General features: G+C 36.3%; 1 protein-coding gene and 1 pseudogene across 4 annotated transcripts in view; both read right to left on the reverse strand.

Annotated features, from left to right (window-relative positions):
• The window catches only part of CUNH8orf34 (chromosome unknown C8orf34 homolog), a 440,182-nt gene that overhangs the window by 272,825 nt on the left and 140,899 nt on the right, over nt 1–26,458 (reverse strand). The gene's annotated exons all lie outside the window — the stretch shown is intronic.
• LOC108315488 lies at nt 18,805–19,666 on the reverse strand (annotated as a pseudogene).

A 26,458-nucleotide genomic window follows, 5' to 3' on the forward strand; every position in this document is an offset into this window, starting at 1 on the left:
GGACAACAGGGAAATAATGTTGCCTAGGGATTTGACTGTCAAATGCTCCTTTTTGTCTTTCTGAATTGATACAAAACTTCGGTTTTCTCCAGCTCTATTAGATGGCTTGTTCTATGTGATTTATGCTAATTCCTAAGGTCACTGTGATAAAGGATCCAGAAGTGAAATCTTTGCTTTGAATTTGGAAGGCTGCATATGTGCTCTCAGGAAAGAGACATGGGATGAGCATTCCAGGCAGAAGGAAGAGATGTGTTGTAAACAGGGCAGCCCACATAGGGAGAGAGTTTGGTGTCACTGCTGGAAAATAGTAAGTAACTGCCCAAGTGGGACAAGAAGAGGTAGGGCTTGAAGGGTATATTGCCTCCAATTGCAAAGCATTTTAGATATTTCGGGATCCAGTAGAAATTCAAAACAGGGCAGTATCAATGGCAGATATGTTATTCTAATTCAACAAATGTTAGTAATCTGTTTTCATAGACTTGAATATGATGCAGCTATTAAAATGCTATTGTAGGAAAATACTGAATACATGTAATTGCTAGGGATTTTTTGTTATGTGAAGAAAAGGGCAAGTTAGAAAGCAATACTTATAGTCTAATTTTTGTTTAAAAAAAGTCATGAGTATATATCCATTTCTTGTTCACTAACTCATTCATTTATTTATTCTCTAATATTTATTAAGACTTGTTATGGGCAAAGAACTTCTTGATACGCTGAAGAAAACAATGGTGAATAAGATCAAAATTTAATGGTGCCTTTATCTAAATGAAGTAACTACAGGTAATTTTAGTTTCTTTTTTTAGCATTGCAACATCTTTTCTATATTCTACAGTAAATATGTACTTGTCTTATAATGAGAAAAATATATTTTTTAAAGCCTCTTCAGCTAAAAGATATAGGCCTTGTTTAAATACGTTTAGTGATAAATTTTAGCATTACAATAGTCTTGAACAATTCTTTACAAATTTAGATGCTGTTCTGAGTCTTTGGATCTCACAACATATTCTACATTTCAGTACAGAATATAACATAATATAATCTTACAATATATACAATATAATATATAATCTACATACAAATATAATACCAAAAGCAACACATGAAATATGATTTAGGACATATTTGATGAGCATTTCTCCAAGTGATAGCAAGTGGTAGAAGGCAGCTATCTTAATATTGATCCAGCCTACTTGAAAATATAGCAGATACATTTTAGAACCAGTGTTTGTGAAACTTAACGAATCTGAACTCCTTCTATACTTACATTCCCTACATCAGAAAATCAAAGCACTACAATAGATTTCAGCTGTAAAATAATGCAATCAAATGAATGCTTTCAAATAATCAAAAGGGCATGTGCATCTGCCACAATTTAATTTTATTTGAAATATAGGAATTAAAATTAACAATACTGTTCAATTTTAAATCTATATTTACTTTTAAAAGCAGATGATTATGAAGACATGTTTTTTAATTTCAAAATCGATAAACATATTTACAACTTATGAATGCTTTTCCATTTGCAAGACTTTATAATGTCACTTATTCTCTGAATTTCATTTTCTCCAACTGTAAAATGGGGATAATAATTATAAGGCCTATTGTATGAAACAAATTAGTAAACAACATCATTAAACGGTAAAATTCTTTTTTCTCCCCAAGGTGAAAGACCAGTTGTTTTATTTTTTAAAAAATTGTTTTGCTTTAATTTTCAATCTCTCAAGGACCAATATTTTCATAAAATACCATAAAAACCAATAATCATAAACAACAATCTTTACAAAACAAAGGCATATAAAATATAAGTCAAGGGTTTTAAATTTGTTTTCATTCAACAAATATTATTGAATTGCTATAAAATTTACTAAATACTCTCAATTTCTATATTTATTTTATTGGAAAATAACAAAAACAATTTAAGTGGCTCTGCTCTGTAGACTTTTAAAATAGAATTGCTGTCTGTCACTGTGTATTAAATGTTGTGTGTAGATGTATTCTCACAGAGCTATGAGGTCTCTGAGAAAAAAACAACTATTATATACACATATGTATACAAAATTTATGTTCTTTTGATAACTTTTAAAAAGTAATACAGGTGTGTTCTGCATCTCCTGACTGACCAGAAAGTACAGTTGCATGATGTAAGTGCCCAAGTTTGTCTTTATGTTTACAATTAAGTCGACAATGAGTACTATTACTTTAAATGTCAAGGTCTCATACATAAAGGCAAAAGGAAGCTAAAGAATCTGATACTTGAAACAGCTATTTCTATTAAATGAGAAAGCTAAGCCTTAGATCTGCATCTTTTAATTCTTACTTTAATATGCTTGATCATAGTTTTACAATGAATGCATACCAGAAATGACTTACACAAATTTTTCATTTTGAAGAACATTTTATCATTGTACAATGTATGAGACAAGAATAAAACCAGACCCTTGATTGCCACTATTCTTTCAATCACAATTTATGTAACATATTCCCCTGTGTCTACCACTTTTTTGCATATTTACAAATTTTAATGCTAAATCAAGAGCCAACAATAAAATCTTCATAAAATCTACTTTGGACCATGAGTTTGGAGAGTTGGCATCTTTTTCTGGCTTGATCTACTAGAGGCTGTCTGCTATTTAGGGCCTTAAAGGGAGGGTTAGAGGGAATACATTAAATGCATTCAGAGGATAATCCATATTTTAAAGCTTTTTCATTACTATTCTGTTTATTTTGAAAGAAGAGATACAAACATGTAAAGTACAGAATTAGATCACATATATATGTGTGTGTGTGTGTGTGTGTGTGTGTGTCTGTGTGTATGTATATGTATATACCTATATGGGCCAACATGTGTTTTTTGTAATTAAATATACTAATTCAGAGAAGAGGAAGCTCAAGCTCAACATGGACCAGATTCAGCAGTGGTAGTCTCACCAAGAGACATGACCAACTTCAGTATTAATTGTGTCTTCTCCCTTTTTTAAATTTTGGATTCAGGAGGTACATGTGTAGGATTGTTTCATGGGTATATTGCATGATGCTGAGGTTTGGGATACAGATAAATCATAAATTCTGTGTATAAGCCAGATGCAATTATTTAAGAGTGTAGACTGTATTCAGATCATTTTGATGTATCACTGTTGGAATGGACAAATTGAGTAAGGATACCTGGTAGTCAATATGGGCAGAGTAACCGAACAGGGAATTGACAGTGCAGGCTTTCATTCTATAAAGTTTCATTTTATAGATATTATATTTAAAAGGTTGATGGCCGGGCACAGTGTAATCCCAGCACTTTGGGAGGCCGAGGTGGGCGGATCACAAGGTCAACAGATCGGGACCATCCTGGCCAACATGGTGAAACCCCATTTCTACTAAAAAATACAAAAATTAGCTGGGTGTGGTGGCGTGCGCCTGTAGTCCCAGCTACTTGGGGGGCAGAGGCAGGAGAATTGCTTGAATCCGGGAGGCAGAGGTTGCAGTGAGCCTAGATTGCGCCACTGCATTCCAGCCTGGCACCTGGCAACAGAGCAAGACGCTGTCTCAAAAAAAAAGGTTTGGAGGTTACTTGTCTCGCTATAGGTTCAAAGTAGATGGGACTTGAAACAAATAGACAAGCAAAGAAAATGACCACTGGAACAACAGAAACAGATGAGTTTATGCACTGTAAGCCAAAGAGTGAAAAAGGTTTTAGAGTTGGGTATGATCAGAAAGTTGAGAACAGCAGAGAATCAGAACTAACTCTTTGGTCGCTTACTAGGAAATCAAATGCAATGGAAGATGTATCGCTATTGAAAAGTAGAGCACACAGAGAGAATAAGTGGTGTGATATTCAGGATGTTTAATGACAGCTCGCATAGAAATTTAGTGAGAAATAGCTGACAAGCAAAGCAATATTAAGAGCTGCAAACAGGGTCAGAGGAGTTAGGAAGTGAATAATATTTTACACTTGAAAAATGGGGCTCTACTATTTTTATTTTTCTAAATGAACAAAGCTCTTTATATTGCTCCCATTCTAGTGCTGATGAAAAAATTGAAGCAAAGAGCATTTTCTCCTTCTAAAAATGTATGTAACCCTAAAAATTTTTGAGTAAGTCTTATTACATATAGATCAAAGTAGCAGAGTTTTCATTATATTATTTATATTTGATTAAGCTAAGTAAACATCCTTCCATAGATCTTTCTGAAAGGATTTTAGTGAAGACAGCAGTTCTAAACACTGCATATAACACATCACAGACAGCAATCCATGGCAAAATATAAAAATGTAAATAAATAAAAATGATTTTGAAAATATTTTAAATACATGGGTAAAAAAATCATTTAAAATTTCAGAGATAAACTTTTAAAATTCGAATTATTCTTTAGTAATATAAAAATACATGTTCCTTTGCCCTTTCAAGTATAGAGGTCCCTAGGTTTTGAGGTTCTTAAGCAAGTAAGCATAACTTTAATAATAAAAGCAGGTCGGGCATGGTGGCTCACACCTGTAATCCCAGCACTTTGGGAGGTCCAGGCAAGTAGATTACTTAAGACCAGGAGTTCGAGACTAGCCTGACTAACATGGTGAAAACCCATCTCTACTAAAAATACAAAACCTAGCTGGTGGTACTCGCCTGTAATCTCAGCTACAAGAGGCTGAGGCAGGAGAATCACTTGAACCTGGAAGGCAGAAGTTACAACGAGCCAAGATTGTGCCACTGTACTCCAGCCTGGCCAAGAGAGCAAGACTCCATCTCAAACAATTAAAAAAAAAAAAAAAAAGAAAAGAAAAAAAGAAAAGCATTCCCAGTCAAAAAGTCTCCCAAAGCTTACAAATGTCTGTAGTATGACTTATCAGCAAGAAGTTCACCTATCCAGGAAGTAGTTACCTTGTCCTACAACCTCGCTCCAAGAAGCCCGTTTTCAGTGGCTAATCTAAGAGTTCAACTCCTGTGACCGCTAGTTCTGAGCACAACACTTGACTATACTCCAAGCTATGGGACTCTATTTCCTCTTGTTAATAAAACTGGATGTTTATGGAAGGCTGAGATCATGTCTTACACTCCTCTGTTCCTCTCATAATAACTAGCATAATTCTAATTTCATGAAAATAAACATGAAAAGATGTGTTGAATGAATTTTTAAAATCCTCAAGAATGAAAAACAGTACATATGCAGTGAATTATGAAATATCTCTACATCTAACTAAAATCATGTAAATGATTCCCAGACAACACTGATTAATGTACTTTTTAAGCCATATCAGAAGAATGTCTACAAGATGGTCATTTTAAAAAACTGAAATATTTCTTATAAACTCTTAAGGTTTGGATAAATTATTTTGATCCTGCTATTTCAAAAAAGGAAGATTTTGGAATACAACCCTGTTACAGAAATACATTAGATGTTTGAAATAGATAATAAGCATCTTTAAAGTAATACTATATTACTTTAATATATTGAATTCAAGTTAGGGATTAAAGATGGTAATGCAAGTAAACTGTTAAAAGCTCTTTTTCCACTAGCTTTTATTCTTTGGAATGATTAGTGTGAACTGATTCATATTTAGTACAATTAGTATGTACTGACTGAAGGCCAGTACTTCACATCAGCAGTTGAAAAGAGTATTAAAATAATTTTGTTTTTGTCTTTAATGATATTTACTTAACAGCACACATTTTTCTCAAAAACTTTATATTACATTCAGTGAAAAACCTTGAACCATCTGTGTCTTACTAGTCAACATGTTAAAACTACAATATGAATAATGTAGAAAGAAAATTGCTTTTATTTTATTCAGAACATATTAAAGAGGTGCTTGTGGCTCTCAAATTGTATTACTAAGTTTCAACTTTGTTTGAATAAACTTTTCACAATATCAATTATAAATGGAGTGCAAGGACATAAGATCATTTGAGTTTACATTGCTTTAAGACAGTTAACAGTGGAAAGTTTATGAAAAACAGGCCAATCTTGCTGATTTGTATCTACCCACACTTAAGTGGTAAAGATGAGAAATTATCTTCCATATCTCATAGCATGTAATTTACACAGAGCAGCTGGAGAAAGAAGGAGAAAAGGGAGGGCTGTAGGCATTACAGGAAAAAGACAAATTTAGAAAGAAACAACAAACAAGTGAGGTCAGATCTCAGAACTGAGGTCCTATTCCCACATATTTTGTTTAGAAAAGCTTCCCATATAAACTACTTTTAAAAATCTTATGATTGACCAAAATTGTATATATTTAAGGTGTAGGATGTGACTTTTTGATGTGCATACATAGCATGAAATAATTACATTCTAGCTAATTAAAAGAATTAAACTACTTTTTATCATGCACTTAGCATACTGAACACATATAGACTACGGAATTGTCTGAATGCCAGCTTTCTCATTCTAACTCCTATCTGTTCCATTCCCCTCTGTTCATTTTGTTTGCTGATTCCCATACTCCCTTCCTTAAAATCATCTCCTACTATAAAATCTTACTCCCCTCCCTGATGAACTTCTATTTTCTTATATTACTCTGGTTGTGTTTCTGTGCCTGGTACACGAATATCCCAACTCCAACCATTTGGATCACTGTTACACTGTTGAATAAAAATAAGACTCATTTTAGAAAAAATGTTATGGACTACAGAATCCCAGTTAGGATGTCCTATAAACTAGAAAAGCAAATTTTATGCTATCTTAATAAATAATTTTAATAACTTTTGCATTGCTATTTCTTCCCATATTACGGACTAGATATCCTGAGAACTCAATCTTCAAAATATTTAATACTTCTTGCTGAAATGGAAGAAGACATCATTTTAATGCAAAGCTTAGGAGAAAAAAAGCTTGTGGGAAAAGAAGGGAAATCGAAGACCAGGCTGAAAATGAGAGGGAACTGATGCAAGTAGCTGCCCTGTGCTCGTCTAAAATTCTAACGTCTAATTATATGCAATCAATCATAATTAAGGCTGTTATGTTAAGTTATTGTAAACCACAAAGATAACCAAATTTCTTTGTCAAGTGTGTTTCTAACTGTAACTACCCTGGACATTTTGCTATTCACAGATGGTCGTTGTCTTGTTTTTATCCTTTTTAAAAGGTGGCTGATAATAAGTTATAGAACTTTAACAGGTGCTCTCAAATATAGGCTTCTGATAATTTTGAAGATTGTTACATTTGAATAAAGAAAAAAATGCACAGTACTCATAAAGAGCTGAAGTATTCACAAATAACAAGCAAAACCAGGGTTAACTAAATAGACTGAAATCAGAAAGCTGAAGCAACAATTTTGACTTTTGCCTAGAATATTGCTGATCCATATTTTGTTTTTCAGAGTCAAGGAAACTTATTTTGAACTATTTACAGCCTTTAATAATTGATTAAGGTATGCTCTTATGAACAAAATTTGGAGCATGTTTGTTTCTCTCTGTCTAGTTCCTCTAGAATTTGGAAACTACCAATGAGTATTCTTAACATATGGCAATATAGTTGTTTGCATCAGTGCTGTAAGAATCATTTTTCTTTTGCAACAGGATGCAATTGGAGAAGGTGGTTATTTTACCAAGGCTTTAACTGGAAAGGTATGCTTCCTTTTAAGGAGTCAATCTCAACTTGCAGAGCCAATATAAGCCCAGTGGGGAGACTGGCCTCATACCCTCATCTACAGGGTTCCTGACATGTGGTCAGTAAAGAATGTCACTTTCTAACAGGTCCAGGAGATCCAGTTTATCTTCAGACCTTAAGAGAAGAGGATCACACAATTCACAGGTATTTGAGAATACAAGCCCATGGCCGGGATGGGCTTTAAAGACCTTATCTGAGATTCCTTGGGGAACAGGGTTCCCTCAAAGCCAATCCAAAAGGCCTATGTAGAAATAATTATTCTTACTGTACTTGATGCAAATAATCAGGCCAAGTAAAAGACTAAAGTCTATTTTGCAAACAACTCAGTCCTATTATAATTTTTTTTCTCAACAAAATAAGGGCAGGAGAAACAGAAATCATGTTTCAAAACTTATCATACATTTGTCATTAAATTCTAAATTCACAAGTTGTTTTTCAGTTTTTGTCTACATTTTAGATTAACCCTGCTTGTTCCTGTGAACCAATCAACAATCTCTAGGTGCAGCTCAGAAAGACCAAGAGGGATAGCTAATGTAAAAATCTGGATCAATATTCTAGTTCTGAGCAATTATCCTGCAAATCCCACCAGGTGATGGGAATAAATAGGATGCTCATCAGTCAGAGGTTTCCTTTTGGGAAAGTAAGACAAAGGGAGCTAATCAAAGCCAAGCACCATGTACCCAAATCCTACAAGCATAACTACAGCCACCAGTTATCTGGGTGTATCATAAGACATCCTTTCTTCTTCCTTGGGGGAGGACGACTCAGTTCTGCAGTTTCACCTTAGTATTTGGCTTATGATAAGGAGTCCATGCAGCCCCCACCAAGGTGCATTTTGTCCCAGATTCAATTCCAAGCTTTGGGTCAAAGCCCTAAGAAAGAAAACTGGATTTAAGGGATCCAAAGGCGGACAACCACAGATGTTAAAAGGCATAGCTCAGGTAGGCATGGCTGATTCCTGCCAATTAAGCCAAGTCCAAGCATCCTGTTCCATGGATAAAGGCCACATTAGTATCTGTGGTACAAATGAGTTCTAGGAAACTCAAGGCTACTGACAGCAAGAGATATAGGGCTCATGTGGGTAAGAACAGATGATTCCACCCTTGGCCCCTGCTTCATGGGTGCAAGTTGCTTTGACATCCATGACAGGATCTGCCAAAGTCACCAGGATTTAGGGATGCAGGGACAAAAGAGAGAAAGAAGATGCTCTTCCTTCTCTCCCTCACTTACTGCAGGTATCTGCTAGGAAGAGAAGGGAACGAGGAATGCCTGCTTCCCTCTTTCTAGACGGGTAGCCATTCATCTTCAGTCTGCACTCCTTTCAAATGCATCTCAAATCCCTGGGACTCCTTTAATATATGTCTTCTTTTTTTTTCTTTCTCCTCCTTGGTTCTCTCATCACAAATAGGTAATTGTGTCTCCGTACTATGAGATAGTTACCTCAGATGCATCCTCCAAACAGGGAAAACTTAATTTCCCAAACCTTGAATTGGTTGGCTTAAGATTGGGCTCAGGGGAAGGAGACCCAGAAGCCCAACATGACAGCAAAAGGGTAAAGGTTTTTTTTGTCAGTAGGGCTTCTGGCCTCCCTCTCCCTGTGCACGTTGCTAAAAGGCCTCAGGATTTTTGAGCTGCCTTACCTTTCCTTGTTTTGCTTTCATACATGCTTTCTCATAACCCAGTTGGTCTGTTCTTGCCTTCAGGCCATCAAACTCCATGCAGTCATGTAACCAGAGCCTTTGACAATGGCCCCTTCTGCTGGAACCCTTAGGTTGGCCTCTCAGGGAGCTCTGACTGCTGTTTCCCCAAAACAGCGCGCCCCCTGTCATCAGGAAGCAGTTAAGATTGGTCTTTGTCCTTATCTTTATTTTAACAGCAGTTAGATGTACTTCTTTAGAGAGAAGAACAAGATAGCCAAGTTGGGGTGGGTCCCCAGAAAAACTCCAACCGGCCTGAGCATTGGGGTGGAGACACAGACGTTCATGACATTTGCAGCAGGGAGGAGCCTGGCCCCTCCTCTTCCTGTGTGGAACCTGCAATTCCAACTGCAGGGCAGGAAGCCCTCTAGCAAGGACTCTGGCCTAGCAAGAGTCCCTGTTTCCCTTTTTTCTTTTCACCCAGTAAAACCCTGTCTTATTCACCATTCAAATTGTCTGCAAGTCTGAATTTTCATGGCCATGGCTTCCAGATGCCTTGCACTTTTTGACTTGCTCTCTTGCATTTGTGTCATTTCCTTGAGAAAGACACACCTATGCTTGTCCACCAGTCTCAAAAGGTAGATGCAAAAACATTTGGAACAGACTGAAGTCACTCTGGGCAAGCCCAGATTATATCAGTTGACAGTCAGCCAACCTCTAGAGCCCAACTGATACCTGTCAAGCCCATCCAGCCATGAACCAGCCTAAATCAGCCAAACCCCAGAAAAGCAAGAGAAATATTTATTGTTATTCAGCCACTGAGTTTTGGAATGAATTATTATGTAGCTATGGCTGAGGTAGAAATTCATCTTAGATACTGCTAGGATGCCTATTATTTCTAGTGTTGCCTAATAAAGGCCTAAAATATATGCCATTGATTTTGGGATACAGTTGTAGGTAGAGGCTAGAAAAATCTAAGAAAATTATTATGAAAGTTTGGAAAAATGGAGACCAGTGTTATGTGCTGTTAAAGTGTTTGGTAAAACTATCATCTATGGTAACTTGGAAGATAGGAAGTGAACCTAATACATTTTCAAAATTGGGCAAGAAGGAAGAGCATTGCACATATTGTCTACTTGATTTTAGTTACATATGATAAGTTTTTTCAAGAAATAAATGAACTTAGAAAATAACTGGCCAATTTGCAAGCAAAACTGAGAAAAAAACCGTAAGAGTCTGGCTGAGTTTCTTGTCTCCAGTTTTCTCAGGCAACTGAAGACTTTAAAATTAATATATATCTTTGTGAAAATATTAAATGCATAGTCTTGCCAGAAAAATAAGGCCTTAGGGTAAAGAAGAGATCAAGGATCTAACTATAAGACCCTTTATTAAGACCTCTGAAGAAAACTGAAATGGTGCCCATTCAAGGTGTTTCATAACACCTAAATTACCCGTAATTAAATATAGAAAAATAGGCTTGCCTTAAAAATAATTGTGGATATGGTTTTTCACATAAGAAGAGGAGAGGACTCAAACTATATACAGGAAATCCATAAATTATTTGAAACAGTTCAATTGACAAAAGCATCAGCCTGGAGTTAAAGGGGCTGAAATGGTTTCAGATATAAAAATCCCTCTGGGCCCCCAGATTTCTACAAGTAAGAAAGTAAGCTGAAGAAGTTGCTCAAAGGCATCTTTTCCAATGCCCTCATAGAAGTGGCCAAAGAGGTTAACAAAAAAGAAAGAAACTTCCAGAGAGTCAAAGCAAGAGCTGTGGAGAACAATAAATGGAGACTCTCAGGAAATCCAGTTCCCACTCTCTGGGTGCAATTAAGGAATACTCTCACACTCCTGAGTAAAAAGATCTGATGACATTTGCCCAGAAAGATTTTAGAACTTCTATGAGCCAGTGGTTTGTATAAACCTCCCCTTTTCTTTATCTTTTTTTTTTTGTACTTTGGGTTCTGGGGTACATGTGCACATCCTGCATCTGCAGGATTGTTGCATAGGTGCATACATGCCATGGTGGTTTGCTCTCTCCATCCCCCCCATCACCTATATCAGGCATTTCTCCTGGTGTTATCCCTCCCCATCTTCCCCACCCCCTCCTGTCCCTCCCATCCCTTCCCCTCCACCTCCCTCACCTACCCCAGTAAGTGTTGTTCCCTTTCCTGTGCTCAGGTGTTCTCACTGTTTGTCACCTGCCTATGAGTGAAAACATGTGGTATTTGGTTTTCTGGTCTTGTGTCAGTGCCAAGAATGATGGTGTCTAGATTCATCCCTGTCTCTAACAAAGGACACGAACTTGTCATTTCTTATGGCTGCATAGTATTCCATAGTGTATATATGCCACATTTTCTTTGTCCAGTTTATTATTGGTGGGCATTTGGGTTGGTTCCAGGTCTTTGCTATTGAAAACAGTGCCACATGAACATACGTGTGCATGTGTCTTTATAATAGAATGATTTATAATCTTTTGGGTATATACTCAGTAATGGGTCAAATGGAATTTTTATTTCTAGATTCTTGGGGAATCACCACACTGTCTTTCATAATTGTTGAACTAATTTACACTCCCACCAATAATGTAAAAGTGTTCCTTTTTCTCCGTATCCTCTCCAGCATCTGTTTTCTCCAGATTTTTTAATGATCACCATTCTGACTGGGGTGAGATGGTATCTCAATGTGGTTTTGATTTGCATTTTTCTAATGATCAGTGATGATGAGCATTTTTTCATATGTTTGTTGGCTGCATAAATGTCTTCTTTTGAAAAGTGTCTGTTCATCACCTTCGCCCACTTTTGAATGGGTTTGTTTGTTTTTTCTTGTAAATCTGTTTTAGTTATTTGTAGATTCTGGATATTAGCCCTTTGTCAGATGGGTAGACTGCAATTTTTTTTTCCCATTCTGTTGGTTGCTGGTTCACTCTAATGATTGTTTCTTTTGCTGTGCAGAAACTCTGAAGTTTAATTAAATCCCATTTGTCTATTTTGGCTTTTGTTGCCATTGCTTTGGTGTTTTAGTCATGAAGTCCTTGCCTATGTCTATGTCCTGAATGGTACTGCCTAGGTTTTCTTCTAGGGTTCTTATGGTGTTCATTCTTATGTTTAAATCTTTAATCCATCTGGAGTTAATTTTTGTATAAGGTGTAAGGAAGGGAACCAGTTTCAGTTTCAGCTTCCTCCATATGGCTAGCCAGTTTTCCCAACACCATTTATTAAACAGGGAATCCTTTCCTCATTGCTTGTTTTTGTCATGTTCACACAGCAAGGCTGCTGTGAACTTTGGATGATCTCCAGAGAAGCAAAATCATAATAGGGGAATGTGTATGTCTCAGAGAAAGCAGAGGGACCTAGAGAAAGATAACCAGCTTTCACTAACATTGCTGCAAGATAGTTATTAGCTGAAGTATGTTAACTACAGTAAGAGAATTATAAGCACAGGCTGTTCTGGGTAACTGTACCCTCCCTCTGCTATGTGCTTTGTGAACATATAAAATAAAGTGCTCTGAGACAGGTAGGGGCTGGAGAAACTGACATCCTCATTTTTCCAGACCACTTGGCCCAGCTTTTTCTATGTTATGTTATGTTTGTCTTTGTGTTTTTCTTTATCCCCCACAGTTCCTTCTTAGGTGTTTGAAGCCTTGTGCAGCATGGGATGTAGCATATGCTGGAGCTTCCAAGGCCTCCGTTCTGTTCCATTGGTCTATATCTCTTTTTTGGTACCAGTACCATGATGTTTTGATTACTATAGCCTTGTAGTATAGTTTGAAGTCAGGTAGTGTGATGCCTCCAGCTTTGTTCTTTTCGCTTAGGATTGTCTTGGCTATGCAGGTTCTCTTTTGGTTCCATATGAAGTTTAAAGTGTTTTTTCCCAGTTCTGTGAAGAAGGTCAATGGTAGCTTAATGGGATAGCATTGAATCTATATATTACTTTGGGCAGTATGGCCATTTTCACAATATTAATTCTTCCTAACCATGAGCATGGAATGTTTTTCCATCAGAGATTACTATAAACAGCTCTATGCATATAAACCAGTAAATCTGGAAGAAATGGTTACATTCCTGGACACCTGCACACTCCCAAGACTAAACCAGGAAGAAGTTGAAACCCTCAATAGGCCAATAACAAGGTCTGAAATCAAAGCAGCAATTAACAGCCTACCAACCAAAAAAAGTCCAGGTCCAAATGGGTTCACAGCCAATTTCTACCAGACGTACAAAGAGGAGCTGGTACCATTCCTTTTGAAACTATTCCAAACAATACAAAAAGAGGGAATCCTCCCTAACTCTTTCTATGAGACCAACACCATCCTGATACCAAAACTTGGCAGAGACACAACTAAAAAATAATACTTCGGGCCAATATCCATGATGAATATTGATGCAAAAATCTTCAATAAAATACTGGCAAACCGAATCCAGCAGCACATCAAAAAGCTTATCAACCACAATCAAATAGGCTGCACCCCACGGGTGCAAGTCTGGTTCAACATATGCAAATATATAAACATAATCCACCACATAAACCAAAGACAAAAACCACATGATTTTCTCAATAGATGCAGAGAAGGCCTTTGACAAAATTCAACAGCCCTTTACGCTAAAAACTCTCAAGAAACTAGGTATCAATATAATGTATCTCAAAATAATAAAAGCTATTTACAACAAACCACAGCCAATATCTTACTGAACAGGCAAAAACTAGAAGCATTCCCTTTAAAAACTGATGCTAGACAAAGATGCCCTCTCTCATCACTCCTATTCAATATAGTATTGGAAGCCCTAGCCAGAGCAATTAGGCAAGAAAAAGAAATAAAGGCATTCGATTAGGAAAAGAAGAAGTTGAACTGTCTCCATTTGCAGATGACATGATCATATATTTAGAAGACCCCATCGTCTCAGCCCAAAACCTTCTTAAACTGATAAGCAACTTCGGCAAAGTCTCAGAATACAAAATCAATGTGCAGAAATCACAGGCATTCCTATACACCAACAACAGACAAACAGAGAGCCAAATCATGAGCGAACTCCCATGTACAATTGCTACAAAGAGACTCAAATACTTAGGAATAGAACTAGCAAAGGATGTAAAAGATCTCTTCAAGGAGAACTACAAACCACTGATCAAGGAAATAAGAGAGGACACAAACAGAACCTCTGCTTTTCTAACGGTGTGTTTAATCTAGTTATCTTATGTCAGTCACATCACCTAATGGAAACAAACAAAAAAACCCTGTATTTTTTAATATAGAAAAATTAAGAGAATTCAGAGACAAGGTATAAATCGGTGAGTTCACCAGGTTTACTGGATTTAAGGTAAAATTACAAAAATCATTTTTATTTCTATTTGCCAATAAATATAACTTATAAAACAGCAAACTTGGGAGGCTGAGGCAGGATGATTGCTTAAGCTCAGGAGTTCAAGTCCAATCTGGGCAATATAGTGAGACCCCATCTTATTAAGAAATTCTAAAATTACTAATTGAACTTATAAGAAACAATTTTCATTAAAATGTTGGATAACAGTCAATATTGGTCAGGATCAAGAGCTAAAAAAAATTACAAACTGTTGGTGGGAGTATACATTGATACAATCTCTTTAGAGAGAAAATTTGCATTAATAAAGTTAAAATGTACATGATGTAAATGCCATATTGCTGAGAAAGTCATCTTCTAATTCTGTATCTGAGGGTGAGGGTGTGTGTGTATGTGTGTGTGTGTGTTAACATGACAAAACATAACCAAAACTAAAAAAAACTCCGAGGGGATAAAAGTAAAATTCAGAATAGAGATGGAGTTGGCTACCATCCGATAGAGGCTGGTTTCACTGATGAGTTATTTTTAGCTACATGGTAGATACCTAGCTATTCATTATATTATTCTTTATATATTTTGATGCATGGTATAGTCATAACAATTTTTAAAACTAAAAAAAAAAATATATTTGTTAGATTAATTGAATTCCAATTAGTTCAGTTTTTCAATTTTGGTTCAGATATATTTTTATTTCTCAGTTAACTTCAATACCTCTCCCTTACATGATTCTCAGCCAGTCATGGTGCTCATTATTTCAGTGAGAAACTGAAAGCAATCAGAAGAGAATCTGTTCAACTTCTCACCACTAAACCCACCAGCTACTGGCATTCTTGCCTACAGTTACAACATATGAACTGTCATTTCTTCTTTTGTATGGTTTGGCATATAGAAGATACCCAATACACATTTGTTGAGTGAATGAAAGAATGATACAAAATTCAAGTAATAATGATTTAGTATTCAACAATGCATTGTCAACCTAATTAGTCATTTTAAAATACTATAAATAAAAACTACAATGAAATACCACTTCACTCTCATGAAGATGGCTATAATTTCAAAGACAAACCATAACAAGTAATGGCCAAGATGTGAAGAAATTGGAACACTCATGCTTGCTGGTGAGAATGTAAAGTTGGTACAGCCTCTGTGAAAATCAATTTAGGGCTAGGCATGGTGGCTCATGCCTATAATCCCAGCACTTTGGAAGGCCGAGGCAGGCAGATCACCTGAGGTCAGGAGTTCAGGACCAGCCTGACCTACATGGTGAAACCCCATCTCTACTAAAAATACAAAAATTAGCCAGGCATGGTGGCACATGCCTGTAATCCCAGCTACTCGGGAGGCTGAGGCAGGAGAATTGCTTGAACCTGGCAAGTGGAGGTTGCAGTGACCTGAGATCATGCCATTGCACTCCAGCCTGGGTGACAGAGAGAGANAAAAAAAAAAAAAAAAAAAAAAGAAAAGAAAAAATAAATAAAGAGAATAAATTTGGCAGTTCCTCAAAATTTTAAACACAGAGTTACCATATGACCTAGCATTTCCTATCCTCTGTGTATACCCCAAAGAAATGAAACTAAATGTCCATAGAAAAAGCTGCACATAAAAATTCATAGAGACATTATTTATAATGGCTGAAAAGCAGAAACAACTCAAAGGTCCATCAACTGATGAATGAATAAGAAAACATGGCGTACCCCTATAATGGAATATTATTCATCAATAAAAAGGAATGAGGTACTGATACAAACTACAATATAGACGAACTTTAAAAACATTATGCTAAGTAAAAGACAACAGTCACAAAAGGTCACATATTATTTGATTGCATTTATGCAGAATTTCCAGAAAAGAAAAATTTATAGAAACAGAAACTAAATTAGTGGTTGTCTAGGGCTGAGGAGCTGGAGGGACTGGGGAGTGAGAGTAACTGCAATGGATGTAAAGTTTCTTTGGGGGAGGATGAAATTGTTCTAAATTTAGGTTGTGGTGATGATTGCACAACTCTGTGAATATCTTAAAAACTACTAAACTGTATACTTTAAAAGGATGTATTTGATGATATGTTAATAATTTCAATAAAGCTGTTAAAACAATACATGAAATTCATTTTCAGATTTTCCCTTTTATGGTAAAGTAATTAATTAAATCCAGATTTAACTGGATCTAACACTATCGTATGGATTTGGAGTGACACAAATGAAGGCTCAGAACCCAGGAGGTGAATGTTTATTCCAGGTCTACCAAGTACTAGTTTTGAGATCTTGAGCAAATCACTGAATCACTTTAGCATCAGCTTTTCTTATTTGTTAAAAAAGAGAAAAAGAAAAAGAAAAAATGAGCATAACTACTCCATTGGACCGTTTTGAGAACTAAATTCAATAGCACATCAAAAAAGCACCTTATATGCTTCCCATCCCTAACAGGTGCCCAGTATTCTCTCTTCTCCTCTTCTTTCCTATCTTCTGCATCCTCCTACCCATGATCTAAAATTTTTACTCTTTATTATGAAAATGTTATACAAATACAAAAGTGGAAAGATAAATAAATGCCTTTGTACCCACACACATTTCCATCGATCATCAACTCAAGGGTAAACTCACTTTATGTTTATCTGCGACCTCCACCCCACCCGGCACATGCCTTCTACATTCCCCCTTACCTGCCCAGATTATGTCAAAGCAAATCTCATTCATCATATCATTTGTAAATATTCTTGTATGTACTTCTAAAAAAAGTACTTTTTGGGGGTAAACAAATGTAATAACATTACCATAACTAATGTTATGGTATATAATACTCTAATATGAAGAAATATCGAATTTGTTTTCCAATATCCCTGGTTATGTAGGAAAATTATCTCTGGACAAGTCAGACTAAGCAAGACTCCATACACTGCAACTGATTGACAGTCTTTTAGATTTCTCTTAATTACGACATTTCTCTTAATCTATAGATTCTCTTCCTCTGCTTCCATTTTTCTCTTATGCTTTTTGTTGTTCAGAAAACCTGAGTCTTTTGAACTTTTGAACTTGTAAGTTTTCCACAGTCTGTATTTTTCCCTTCACATTCTTGTGATGTGGTTTGAAATGTTCCTCTGCTCCTTGTAATTTCTGCAAAGTAGGAGTTAGATCTGGATTAACACTTCCTGTTGGTTTTTGGTTTTGGCAATATTACTTGAGAGAGAATGGTTATCGTTTCATCTGGAGGCACATAATGTCCCAATGATTCTTCAGTGATGTTGGCAGCATTGATAATTATTGCTTAGACACATTAATTTACTAACCAGTTTCATAATTCTATATTCATTTATATACTAGAATACTTCTGTAAAGAGAAATTTCCTGTCCCCAAATATTTCATTACCTTTAAGTATAATATTTATAGAAAAAGCAGATCAAATGTTTAATTTTTTTCACCCTCCATTAATAGTTTTTTTTAAATAACAGCTTTGGTCCCTTAACATTCCCCCCAAAATAATTAACTAGGGCCTTTCTTTGAGAAATGTGGATTTTAAAATATTTGCTATAACTCACTATATTGTGGATACTATTCTTAATCATCTTTAAATCTTCTCAACTTTTCCCAGAGAGAGATTATTTATGCTAGCTCCGAGCTCTGTTGACAAAGTCTTAGCGATCTTTGGTAGTGTTCTTGCCTTCCGGTACAAGATAGAACTATTCCAGGCACTTTTTGTATATTCCTTACTCCAGATCTGGAATCAATTACTTTAAGGGACCCTGATTCCTCTTAATGTGAAATGGTAAAACCTCATGACTACTAAAAATACAAAAATTAGTTATTTGGGAGGCCAAGGCAGGAGAATCCCTTGAACCCAGGAGGTAGAGGTTGCAGTGAGCTAAGATTACGCCACTGCACTCTAGCCTGGGTGACAGAGCAAGACTCCATCTAAAAATAAAAATAAAAAATAACTTAAAGATGAGAATCTGGACCACAGGGAGTACTAATTCTTTCTATTGGGTTGATAATAAGTGGATAACTTATCTATTTTTTTGAAATTTCAAAATATTTATTGAACATAAATAGAAACCTAAGTCCTGAAGAAAATAACATGACAAATTTTGAAAGTAAAATGTAATTTTCCCCTAATAAACAGAATTGCTTTCTGTTCATGGCTTACAAAATGACTAATCGTTCCCTTCTATCCCTTTGTACTTTTGTGTATCTAGCAGAAAACTTCTTAGCTCTGGCTTTGGGCATACAGAAACTTTCTACTGATGATTATGTTCAAATGTTTATTTACTTTGCCTAGAGTAAATTGGGGGACTGGCCTTGTCTGGATTGATCACAGGATAGATACTCAGGAAGCTCTGATTATCTTGAGTTTCACGTTTATGAGCAAAAAATAGATGCAGTGGCTAACAGAAATTTTGTTGAATGTGTAGATATGGCACCCATCACTAACATTATAAAAAGAAATGAACCTCGTACCTTTATCCAGGAAAATCCCCACTCTGTACAACTGGGGACTCATCCAGAGAACACTTAAAGGCCTAGTGCTGGCAGCAAAGACCTTTCCTTTTCTGGAACCCACAGTCCAGAAGCCAAGTTCTGAAGAAAGTACAATGTTCCCCTGTTGATTCACAGATTCCTCACAAATGCCCACAACTCATACTTTGCTAGTGCCCATATCCACCTCCCAATAATGGCGGCCAGAAGTGAAGTGAGGGGCACCTAGGACACACAGTGCACAGTTGAACCTCTCAGCTTGCTTCTTCCTATTCTGGCTGAAATTCCCATATCAGACACTCCTCAGGTCTTCAGAAATGGTGAGATGGTTGTAAGCTATGTCCACATCCAAGGTCATATCCACTTGAAATTTCTTCATCCTTGGGTTCACTGTTAGAATAGATTTCAGCTTGAGCTCTAGTTCCTTGATCGTGGAAACCAGTGCCTTCAGCTTGAACTTGGGTTTGATGTCATTCTTCTGAGAGACCACAGAGCAGAAGGGCACAGTAAACCTTCCCCAAGGTGCTCCTTCTGCAGGAATTGATGCATTAGAGACAGCAGACATATCCCCATTTCAGTTGCACGGGTTTTTTAAGATCATTTAGACAGACAGGACATCTAACTATTTTTTTTAAAGTGTTCAGCCATGGCAAATGTCTCTTCTTCCCAAGCTTCTCCCTCTGCCTCCCTGTCCGCAGTAGCTTTCCCAAACAGCTCAGATTGAGAAATAACTATTTTTAAAATATTTTATTTTTATATAATTCGGACTTATAAAAAAGTTGCAAAAAAAAAAGAAAAAAAAAATTATGTATGCCCTTTCCCTGGTTTGCCTGAATGTTAATGATTAATGTGAAAATGTTAACATCATTGGTTCGTATTTTTCATTACTGTTTTGGGTGACACTTTGCCTTGCCAATTTTTTCTCTCTCTCATCTGTGTGTGTTGGGGGGGGGGGGGTGGGTGTGAGGGTGAGTATATGGGGGTGAGTGTTCTCTTATGTATAAAATTTCCTCAGAACCCTTGGAAAGTAAGTTGCAGATGTGATGCTCCTTGGTCTCTAAACACTTTAGCATATAGGATATTTTCTTATATGGTCAAAGTATGATAATACAATATTAATGCACCAGCCTTGTTTAAATTTCCTCAATTATCTGAATAATGTCATTTATGGTGAAAGAATATCCTGTATCCCATGTAGCATTCAACTGTCATTTTAAAAAATCTTCTTTAACCTGAAACACTTTTCAGTCTTTCTTAGATTTATTACCTTCATGTTTTTGGAAAGTAGGGGCCAGTTATTTTTTAGAAGGTCCCTCAATTTGTGTTTCTCCAATGCTTCCTTATGATTATATCCAAATCATGCATTTTGGAAAGAATAACACAGAAGTGATATATTTATAGAAGGCCATTTTTGTTACTATAAGGGAATATCTGAGTCTAGGTGGCTTATATTAAGATGAGGTTTAATTGGCTCATGGTTCTGCAGGCTGTACAGGAACCATGGTGCTAGCATCTGCTTCTGGTGAGGGCTTCGGGAACCTTAGAGTCATGGTGGAAGGCTATGCAGAGTCAGTGTGTCACATGGCCAGAGCAGGAGCAAGAGAGTGAGGAGGGAGGGGCCACATACTTTAAAACAACCAGATCTTGCATGAACTAACTGAATAAGAACTAATATCATCAAGGGAATGGTGGATCTGCTCCCAATCCAATCACCTCCCACCAGGCTCCACCTCCAACAATGGGGATTACATTTCAACATGAGATTTGGAGGCAACAAACATCCAAACCATATCAATATTCTTTTCATATCAAAAGGAACAGGATGTTGATTTTTCCTCTCACTGAAGGTATTAGCCTTGATCACCTGGTTTAAGTGGTATCTTCCAGGATTCTCCAGTGAAAAGTTGTTCCTTTTGTTAATTAATAAGTGTCTTCTGGGGAGACTATTTAGAGATCTTGGAATTCATCAAAATTTTACCTACAAATTTTAACATCCTTTTCTGATACCTGATTGCATCAATTACTATAACGTCTGTCAATTTGTGGCTAATTCCACCATTCCTTCTAAATTTATTTGTTGGTAGTGTACTATGCATAGTCCTTCACCTAATGTATGGATGTATGTATATCAATATGGACCTATGGATTATGATTTTATTTAATGGACTATAACACATTACCATCATTATTTATTTTTATGCTTGAATTTTCCCAGATTTTATGAGGAGAAACCCCTATAATCTGGCTCCTGTGTCCTTTTGACAAGTACTATCATTATTTGAATGTATCTTTGCTTTCTGGCACCAAAAAATATTCCAACTATGCAGCCATAAAAAAGAACAAAATCCTGTCTTTGCAACAATCCAGCATGGATGCAGCTGGAGGTCATTATCCTAAGCAAATTAATGCAGGAATGGAAAGCCAAATGCCACATGTTCTCACTCATAAGTGGGAGGTAAACACTGGGTACTCATGACCATAAAGATGGGAACAATAGACACTGGGGACTATTCGAGAGGGGAGAGAAAGAGATGGGCAAGGGCTGAAAATGACTCATTGGATATTACTTCACTACCTGGGTGATGGGATCCTTCATACCCCAAACCTCAGTGTCACACAATTAACTCATATAACAAACCTGCACGTTTCCCCCCTGAAGTTATTTTTAAAAAAAGATATTCCAGACTCAACTTGTACTTTCTTAGCACACTCCCAGATTCAGCCATTTCTCCAAGGAGGCTTGATTCCTTTTAAAATAAAATGCTATTTAGAAAACAATCTCTGGGCTCTAGTTGTGCTGACTGCCACTAGAACGTGCATTTTATTTTTTTAAGGCAAAAACTACTGAGTTCTTAATGATACTTCTATTTTAAATCAGGATCATGATATTTTTACTTAAATTTATTGACCTTCCATATATTATATTTCTATAATATATGGCAAAAATTCTAGTTCTTAAAGATATCAACATAATTACTTCTTTTGTATATCACGCAAAGCATGCACAACAGTCGTATAATTATATTAGCATTGTCATTAACAACACGATTACTAAAAACAGTTTCAGACCATGGTGCTGTTCTCCAGAGACAACCAAATCGCTATTGATAATGGCTTAGAGTCATTCATCTCAGTGTGTTTATGCCAAAAAATTGAAATGCAATTGTGCTCATTTGTTTCATTTTGTTTTGGATAATAAGAAATTACTGTTTTAAGATTTAACTTTGTTTTAAAGGTATATAGAATATTTAAGTCATTCCAAAGCCAAATATTAAAAATTTTAAGAGGGCAAGCTTTTATCCATGTCTTCTCCTCTCTTTACCTTTCTTTATTTCTACCCCATACCATCTCTTCTGCCATAGAGAACTTTAAAAAATAATTTGATGTGTGTGCACATGCATGTGGTTGTGTGTATTTCACAGGAGGGCAGGTTTTGCTGTTTTTGTTTTGGTTTTAATAGAAGCAAATTTGGCCAGGTGTGGTGGCTCATACCTGTAATCCCAGCACTTTGAGAGGCTGAGGCAAGTGGATCACCTGAGGTCAGGATTTCTAGAGCAGCCTGACCAACATAGAGAAACCCATCTCTAATAAAAATACAAAATTAGCTGGACGTGGTGGCGCATGCCTGTAATGCCAGCCACTCAGGAGGCTGAGGCAGGAGAATTGCTTGAACCCAGGAGGCAGAGGTTGCGGTGAGCTGAGATTGTGCCATTGCACTCCAGCCTGGGCAACAAGAGAGAAACTCTGTCTCAAAAAAAAAAGAAGCAAATGTGTATCTATATTTTCATTACACTACTTAGATGAATGATAGCATACTAAGAACATATTTCTTCTCCTTCCCTTTTTCATTAACAATATATTATCCCAGGGGTCATTCCTTAATATATAGAGATATTCTTTCATTTTTATAACTGTATAGTACTCTATTGTAAGGATAGACTGTAATTATCCAGTATTTCTATTTTAATGGATATTTCATTGTTTCTACTCTTTTGCTATTAAAATACTATCATAAGGTATAGCCACATATATAGGTCTTTTTGTATTTTTGCCAGTGTGTCTTTGGAATAGATTCATAGAAATAGAATCATTTCATCAAAGAATAACTACAGGTATAATGCACTAGATATTGTAAAATTTCCCTGCATAGTGCTTGTAGTATTTTGTATTTCCATCAGCAATGTGTGAAATTGTCTGTTCCCAGCACCTGACCAACAGGATATCTGACCAACGGGGATTTTTGTTAATCTGACAGGTAAGCAGTGATGTTTAATTCACATTTCTCTTGTTTTGAGCAAAGCTGAGCATCTTTTTATATAGTTAAGAAGAATTTCTTTCTGCAAATACTCTCCTTAGATGGCACATTTGTTATAGAATTTAGGGCTTTAATTCTGTTTTTAGAAGCTCCTTACAGTTAGAAATATTAAGTTCTATCTATGATATAAACTGCAAATATTTTTCTTGGGTTGTCACTTTCCACATTTTATTTTTGAGAGACACATTTTTTAAGACAAACATGGACCATAACCATGCTGGGAGAACTTATAGCAAAATTTACAAGGCTATCTTTCTTAGTATTAGAACTTTTACCTAATAAAAATCAAACATATGACCAACATAGCATATAAAGCATACAGCTATTTCTCTACTGCCTGAAATATCATACGGTGCACATGTATGTCACATATGAGTAGGCAAGAGATTCTGAAACACAGAAGCAAGACAAAAGGATCACAACAATTTCAGTATGCTCTCCTAGTTATAGAATATCCCCAAAACTCCAGTTACTGACCAAAAAAGCAATGAAACCCAGATTTGTCTTCCTGCGGAGAAATAAACAGAAATAGAAAGTAAAAAGCAAAACAAAGCTATCTGGTGAAAAGACATCCTTACTTGGAAGGAGTTGTGATTTTTGCCTCTTCCACAGGTATACTCACTGAGGCTAGCATCAAGTGGCCTGACAGCCCATGGCACACTGTCTACAGCTGAAGTCACTTAAAGCCAGTCTGAAGCAACTTAAAACAGGCCCTCCTTGAGCTTAACTTTATAAAGGCAAGATTACAGAGTGATTCAATGAGTTTTAAAAGGAAATTTATGCTCAAATTTGAATTGTGCAGTATATTACCTCTCTCTTAAATTTGCTCAGCTCACCATACTCTCTGGATTTCTACTTTCTTACATGTAAAATGGTGATCATGAGAGCTTTCTCATGGGGTTGTTGTGAGTATAAGTGTGAATGTGTCCTCAAAGCACTTAGCACACTGCCTGTCACATTACGTGCTTGATAAATACAGTCTTTATGAACTGCTTATTGAGTCTATTACATGGTCTTTCATATATTTGTCTTTTGTGGTAAAACAATTTTTGTAAGCATGAACATTATACTATCTTAGGTCCCTTTTTTAAGAGAAAAGTGTCTTCTAAGACACTAGACTGTCTTAACTCTCTTAACTACTGCATAAAAACAACCAGAGCTCTTAATGTAATAGAATAACAAAGAAAATGTCAATAGTAGGAAAATCAGAAAAAGGCCACAAAAGGTAGAACATCATAAACAGAGAAACAAGTTTTTAGCAATTTCTGGCTAGTTATTTACACAGTAATTATTTACCAAAAACTTAGCATAGGCTGCATAATAGTACCCCCTGTGGACAAAAAGTTTCTATGTCTATTTAAAGATTCAAGGACAAGAAACAGACTCACTACCACCACTCAACATGTAATAAGAGCTAAAGACAGCAGTATTTCTGGTGAGTTGTCTAAAAGATATACAGACTGCCTATAGTTCTGAATACTCTAAAAATATACCCTGCAATAAAGCCAGAACATCAGGGAGGGCTGTCCCATAGTTCGATATTGAGACCTCCAGTGGAATTGTTCTAACTGAAGTTTACTTTTGCATTATGACATCTGCCTAGGTCATATGCTAAGAGTTCCTATGAATGTACTGATGTTATCAATAAGACTATTATCTATCTATCTATCATCCATCTATCTATCTATATACTATCTTTTTTTATTTTTTTTGAGATGGAGTCTCACCCTGTTACCCAGGCTGGGATGCAATGGCGCAATCTCAGCTCACTACAACATCTGCCTCCCAGATTCAAGGGATTCTCCTGCCTCAGCCTCCTGAGTAGCTAGGATTACAGGCACACGCCACCACACCCAGCTAATTTTTTGTATTTTCATTAAATACAGAGTTTCTCCATGTTGGCCAGGCTAGTCTTGAACTCCTGGCCTCAAATGATCCACCACCTTGGCCTCCCAAAGTGCTGGGATTACAAACATGTGCCACCACCCCCAGCATAAAAGACTGTATTTTTTTAATTATGGAAAAATCGTAACATAAATTCACCATCTGCACCATTTTTAGTATACAGTTCAACTTTTTGGTTTATTTATGTTGTTGCGCAGTCAATCTCTGTGCGAACCAACGTTGGGCAGACATCTTTTATCTTGCAAAATGAAACTCTACACTCTTTTAAAACATAACCCCCCATTTCCCCCTCTCCTCAGCCCATGACAATCACCATTCTACTGTTTCTGTAAATTGGATTACCCTAAATACTTCATATAAGTAGAATTATGCAGTATTTGTTTATTTATGACTGGCTTATTTCACTTAGCATAAGGTCCTCAAGGTTCATCCATGTTGTAGCATGGAACGCCATTTCCTTCTTTCTGAAGGCTGAATAATATTCCATTGTATGTACATACTGCATTTTGTTTATCCATTCATCTGTCAGTGAACACTTGAGTTGCTTCCACCTCATGGCCATTGTGAATAATGCTATTATGAACATGTGTGTGCAATTGTTTGCTATACGTCTTGCTTTTAATTCATTTGTATCTATACTTAGAAATGGGATTCCTTCATAACATGGTATCTTAGTTTATTCCTGCTGCCATAACAAAATAACATGAACTAGGTCATGTATAAATAACATAAATTTATTTTTTACAATTTAAGAAACTGGGAAGTCCAGATGAAGATGCTAGCAGATTCAGTGTCTGAGTCTGAAGGTAAGAGCGTGTCCTTTGGCCCTGAGTTGGTGCCATTTTGCTGCATGCTCACATGGCAGAGAGAAAGCAGAGGAATCCAACAGACTTCCTCAAACCCTTTCATCAGGAAACAATCCCATGTACGAGGGTGTATGCTTAACGGCCTAATCGCCTCCTAAGGACTCTGCTTTTTGATACTGTTGCATTGGGGATTACATATCAATATGAATTTTGGAAAGATACAAACATCCAAACCATAACAGATGGTATTTTTAACTTTTTAAGGAACTGCTATACAATTTTCCACAGTAGCTGCACCATTTTACATGATCAAAAACAGTGCACAAAGTCCCACGTTCTCCATATCCTCACCAACACTTGCTATTTTTTGGTTTTGTTTGGGGTTTTTTTTTTTTTTTTTTTTTTTTTTTTTTT

This window comes from Cebus imitator, unplaced genomic scaffold (assembly GCF_001604975.1).
Source record: "Cebus imitator isolate Cc_AM_T3 unplaced genomic scaffold, Cebus_imitator-1.0 Scaffold9, whole genome shotgun sequence".
In the NCBI taxonomy this organism is placed as follows: Eukaryota; Metazoa; Chordata; class Mammalia; order Primates; family Cebidae; genus Cebus; species Cebus imitator.